We start from the raw sequence: 6,073 nt of genomic DNA on the forward strand, positions 1-6,073 counted from the left end.
GCACATATAACCACATATGTATATCTACACACGGGCACACACACAGGCAGAAATTAAAATAATACAAATAAATCAATATTTTAAATCCACGGTATTTCAAGTGCATTCACAATCTTATGTCAGGCTGCACTTCACAGCCATCCAGGAGGCCATGTTCTACCACTACAGTGTAGCCACAACTGTAAGGATACAAGGTTATGTCTGTCCTCAGCTGCCTCCATGTGCTCCACCCTTCCCCTTCCAAGGACACTAAGGCTGAATTGAGCCTCAGTTCATCTGGAGATGAACATCATGCTGGCATTCTGCAACATGGCCTCCATCTCCGAGTTCACCTGCACCTACTCCATCCTCATCCTGCATGGCAATGAGATAATGTCTTGGAAGATAAGACCAATGCCCTCATTGAAGCAGCTGGTGTCAATGTTGAACCTTTCTGGCCTCGCTTGTCTGCAAAGGTCCTGGCCAAAGTTGACACCGGGAGCCTCCTCTGCAATGTCGGGCCTGGTGAGCTGCTCCAGGAGCTGCAACTGCACTAGCAGGCATCCCGCCCCCTCCACTGCTGCTGCCCCTCCTGAGGAGAAGAAAGTGGAACCAAAGAAAGAAGAATCTGAGGACTCTGGTGATAACACGGGCTTTGGTGTTTTTGACTAAATCTCTTTTGTTAATATGATCAATAAAAACCTGAATAAAAGGATAAAAAGGATAGGTGGGGCTGGCAGGCAGAGAGAAAATATAGAAGAAGAGAGAAATCTGGCAAGAAAAAAGAGATAGCCAGAGAGGGAGGAGGATCCAGGGGCTAGTTACCCAGCTACACAGCAAGCCACAGAGTAAGAGTAAGATTTACAGAAGTAAGAGAACAGGAAAAGCCAAGAGGCATAAGGTGATGGGAGAATTTAAGTTAAGGAAAGTTGCAAGAAACAAGCCAAGCTAAAGCCAAGCATTTATAATTAAGAATAAACCTCCGTATGTAATTTATTTTGGAGCTGGGTGGCAGGCCCCCAAAATAGCGAAAACAAACAGCAACAAAACCCTGTCTCGATAAACAAAAACAAAGAAAGAAAGAAAAGGAAAAGAAATATAAATCTTGCCACTCCATGTGTGGCATGTAGACCCGCATCTCCTGACCTAACAGGAGATGGTTTCTGAGTGAGTGAATGAAGGGTCTGTTGCTGGGACACTGCAAGGGGTTGCTAGCAGACAAGGGTGGAGAAAATGACTGCTGAGCCCAGTGAGCATCCCTGCTTTACCCTCTCCCTCCTGCCATGATGGACCTGGTAAGAGAACACAACCAGAACAGTCCAAACCCAGTGGAGGCCCTGACCACAGAAGGGCCATGCTCAGCATCTTCACTCTGCAAGGCCCACCGTCTTCTCCATCCACCGCCCCAAAGGCTTAGTTGTGAGACACAGGAAGAAGACATCAGACAAGGATCGGATCCAGACCCAGAAGTGCCCATGTGTGGCAACCATTGGGATCAGGAATCTCAGCCTCTGGCTCAGCCCTGGTTCATGGACACCATGGACAAGTCACCTTTCCCCCACGGTCCCAGACTTCTCAACTAATCAATCTTGTGGGGCCTTTCTCCACCCAGGACCAGGAGGGGCTAGGAGCACATCTACCTGGGGTGCTTGCTGTGTCTGTGATCAAAATGTCTACCCAATCAGAGGTGGACAGAGACACTGTCCCTTCTTACTCCCCCTCTCTGCCCTTAAGAAACCTGGGATAGGGGCTGGAGAGATGACTCAGAGGTTAAGAGCACTGGCTACTCTTCCAGAGGTCCTGAGTTCAATTCCCAGCAACCATATGGTGGCTCACAACCAACTGTAACGAGATCTGGTGCCCTCTTCTGGCCTCAGGGACACATGCAGACAGAACAAAGTGTACATAATGAATAAATAAATCTTAAAAAAGAAGAAAGAAAGAAAGAAAGAAAGAAAGAAAGAAAGAAAGAAAGAAAGAAAGGAAGGAAGGAAGGAAGGAAGGAAGGAAGGAAGGAAGGAAGGAAAGAAGGAAGGAAGGAAAAAGAAAGAAAGAAAGGAAGAAAGAAAGAAGGAAGGAAGGAAGGAAGGAAGGAAGGAAGGAAGGAAGGAAGGAAAGAAAAGAAAAGAAAAGAAGGAAGGAAGGAAGAAAAGAAAGAAACCTGGGGTACAGGCTTTTGACCAAACTGGAGCCTTATTCCTCAAAGCACCTTGAGCTCCCTCAGAGCTTATTAGAAATACAGACTCTCAGGCCCACCTCAGCCTGTGCAGCCGGACCTGATCCCCAGAGTGAAGGCCCCTCCCCCCACCCCACGCACTGTGGTACGTGGAAAGTGCATTAACCTGGGACCCAGCCAATCCTAAGGAGCCACATGAACCAGCAGCCTCAAGTAGTGCCCCGTCTGTGCACCAGACTTGACCTCCTCATGCCAAAAGAAGGTGGAGGGCTAGGGAGGTGGCCCAGTGGTAAAAGTGCTTGCCACAAAGTCTAGGTCTACAGAACCCATGCAAATGCTGGATGAGTATAAGGACTCATGCCTCTGAAGGCAGTGACAAAGGATCCCCAGTGCCTAGTAAGACCAGCCATATCTGCAAGCTCTGGGCTTGACTGAGAGACCCTGCCTCAAAGAATAAGGTGGAAGAGCAACTGAGGTCTCCACATGTACACACACACATATGCACCTTCCCACATGTGCAAAAACACGCATACATGGCCATGCATACCACACACCAAAAAAAAAAAAAATGGTAGAAAAACGTCCGAATGTGGTAGTTTGAATTTAATTGGCCCCCATAATCATAGGGAGCGGCACTATTAGGAGGTGTGGCCTTGTTAGAGGAAGTGTGTCACTGTGGGGGCGGGCTTTAAGGTTTCCTATGCTCAGGACACTGCCCAGTGTGTCAGCCAACTTCCTGTTGTCTGCAAGACCTATGTCTCAGCTCCAGCACCACATCTGCCTGCACGCCACCATCCTCCCCACCACGATGATAATGGACTGAACCTCTGAACTGTAAGCCGCCACCCCAATGAAATGTTTTCTTTTTTTTTTTTTTTTTTTTTTTTTTTTGGTTTTTCGAGACAGGGTTTCTCTGTGTAGCTTTGCGCCTTTCCTGGAACTCACTTGGTAGCCCAGGCTGGCCTCAAACTCACAGAGATCTGCCTGCCTCTGCCTCCCGGTGCTGGGATTAAAGGCGTGTGCCACCACTGCCCGGCGAAATGTTTTCTTTATAAGAGTTGCCGTGGCCATGGTGTCTCTCCACAGCAGTAGAAACCCTGACTAACACACTGAGCTCACAGAGGGGTGTTTTCTAAAGAGCTGTTTGTGACGAGGGGAAGACTGTTCACAGACTCCCCGTGAATTTGAAGAAGGCCACGGAGACCAGGAATTAAACAACAAATCAGGGGCAGCAAGAATGGAATTCACAGTACCAGCCATGTAAAAATAAAAACGCTCATGCATGTTTACGAAAACATAGAAAAGTCTAGAAGGCTAGAACCCAGACTACTAGTTGTGGCAAAATGAGGCCTGAAGGGGTGAACTGGGAGCAGAGAAGAAACCACTGTGTCCTCAAATTGTCTTAAATCTTATTAACCTTGAAGGAGTTAGCAGGCTGTGTAACTGAGGTGTCTGAGTTCACCCAGGAGAAAAACGCATCTGAAAGGGGGTGCCTTGCTCTTACTGTCTCCAACACCCCTCAACCAGGACATCTCAGAGACATCTCGTGGTCCTGGAGATTCTCCAACTCAGGTCCCAGAAGAAAGGGAGCAGCCGCTTCTGTAAAACATGTTTGAATGACACCATTCTCCTTGGGGACACTCATCTCGGCTAAAATGCCACAGACCCCAGTAAGGGCTAGAGTGGCATCTCACTTAGAGCAAGGTACAAGGGCTGTCACCCTGAGGGAAGAAGACTCCTGCGACTCGTGGAGGACAGCTCCTGAGAAACTAGCCCTGGGGTTGACCTCTGGCTTAACATGTGCACATGCAGATGTGCACTGACATGTACACAAGCAAGCAAGCGCACACACACACACAGACCCAGACACGCACGCACGCACGCACGCACGCTGGCCAGCCAGCCTAAAGATTTTTTTTTACATAAAAATAAGGACTCAGATGGACATGACAAAAGTCATGACCCCTAGAGGTCCAATTATCAGAGTGACTCTTCTGGCCCCTTGGGTCCCCAGTTGCCCGTGCTCTGTCCCTAACCTCCAAGAATCAGAGGTGACAGGAGGACTTCTGCCTTGCACAGCTTGGGGCTCACCCGACTCTGTGGCCTTGCTAGGTGCCTCTGAGGGAAGGTGAACCTGTGGCTGAGAGGTGCCAACTAGGCTAATGCTCCCTGCCCGGCAACTTCCTCTCCCTCAGAGAGAAATGAATCCCTGTGGCTCTGGAAATCACCTCGCAAGTGTCATGGGATGCAGAGCCTTGAACGCAGTTACCTCCATGGGACTCCCTGGAGTTTCCCACTGGGAAGCAGTTACAATGAGGTCCAGCTAAACTCAAATGAAGACACATCTGTGATCTAACAAACGGCGAAAACTCCTCACACACCCTCTGGCACTGGGCTGTGGCTGTAGAGTTTGGGGTCCATTGGGAGCAGGGGTGGGGGTGGGGGCAGCTGACCAATCTCTGCAGCTTAAAGCACTTGCTTCACCGGCAGGAGTTCAGATCCCCAGCACGCATGTAGTCATAGCAGCCTGTCTGTGTCCCAGTGCTTGGGAGGCACAGAGATCCCCAGAGCCAGCTAGCCAGCTAGACTGCTCCAATGGCCAATGCCTGTGTTCAGCTGGGGAACCAGACCACTCTACTCTGATGTTCCAACAGGTCCACCCCCGCTTGAGCTCTAGTTAGCTGAAATTCCCTCTTCATCAATCTTTTCACCCAAACTGTCACCCCTCAGTGGGCAAGACTTGGCTCCATATAAAACCAGAAGAGGAGCAATCAGATTAATTCACACTAACATGACTGGCTGAGGAATGAGGTCTGTGAACACAGGAAATGGGCCAGCCAAGAAGCCCGTCCTGGCTCCTGAGCCCCACTCGGCTTGGGGACTGCTATGTCCCTCTGAGAGTCGTGGAAGACAGCAAGGTGGCTCTGGATGGCAGAACCTCCCCCGGGAGACACTCGCAGGGCAATTACATCCACACAGGACGCCTTTGTCTTGAGCTCAGGCTGGGTTCCCACAGGCGACTGAAATAAATTAGAACCTTTTCAACGAGGGCGGTTGAAAGCGGCCCTCTTGGAAAAATCTCAGCAGCTGTGCTTTATGGGATTATAACTAGTAGCAAAACACCCCAAACCACACAATCGCCTGCAAAGGGGGAAATCAAATCAAACTCAACATTGTTGTAGACCTGGAAAATGTCTCCCCAGGAAGCCAGGCCTGGGAGCCTGCTCAGTGTTCCACTGCTCAGTGGCTCAGAGAGACAGGCGTTGCTCTCAGGGGGTCACATGGTTTGTCTGTACACAACAAGCAGACAGAGCCTCCAACAGACACCACACACAGACAGACTGGAGACAGGGGACCTGGCCCAGGGCAGGACACTGTCACAGGGGTGTGCCGGAGCCCTACAAGTCCCTGTGTGCTGAGTGGTGCAGCCCAAACAGCAGTGTGCAGGAACACTTGCCCTCTGTTGACAAGGATCTACAAGAGAATGGGGGGTGGGGGGGAACAGCCCACTCAGGAGGCAAGCAGGTCCCATGGAGCCTAGAGGCAGATATGGGCTCCACTCCCTAAGGAAGCTGCTGGAAGCATCCACCCCGGGAGAGTTCTCTAATCCAGCAGAAGGCTAACATGGAATAACAGAACTGAGCAGCCAGACCCCCGGGTAGCTCCAGATCTGCCTCCCCCCCATTCTGTGGCCTCCTTTGTCCTGTCCCTAAAATGTTCCTAAATGGGTATTTCCGTGTCCTCTCTTTTTCTAAGACAGGGATGGGGGTTATTAAGACACTTCAGATGAGAAGCAAAGGAGACAGAAATCAGAACAAGATTGTGTGTGGCAGCAAGGCGGCCTGGGAAAGAGCAAAGAATCTTCCAGACTGACAGAAATGTGCTACGTCTTGACTAGAGGGAGCCGAGGTCTTACAT

At 50.1% G+C, this 6,073-nt stretch overlaps 1 pseudogene; it reads left to right on the forward strand.

The window, feature by feature from the left end:
- Positions 1 to 309: 309 nt before the first annotated feature.
- Positions 310 to 651, forward strand: LOC114707836 (annotated as a pseudogene).
- The last annotated feature ends 5,422 nt before the right edge of the window (positions 652 to 6,073 follow it).

The sequence above is a fragment of the Peromyscus leucopus genome, chromosome 16_21 (assembly GCF_004664715.2).
Source record: "Peromyscus leucopus breed LL Stock chromosome 16_21, UCI_PerLeu_2.1, whole genome shotgun sequence".
Classification (NCBI taxonomy): Eukaryota; Metazoa; Chordata; class Mammalia; order Rodentia; family Cricetidae; genus Peromyscus; species Peromyscus leucopus.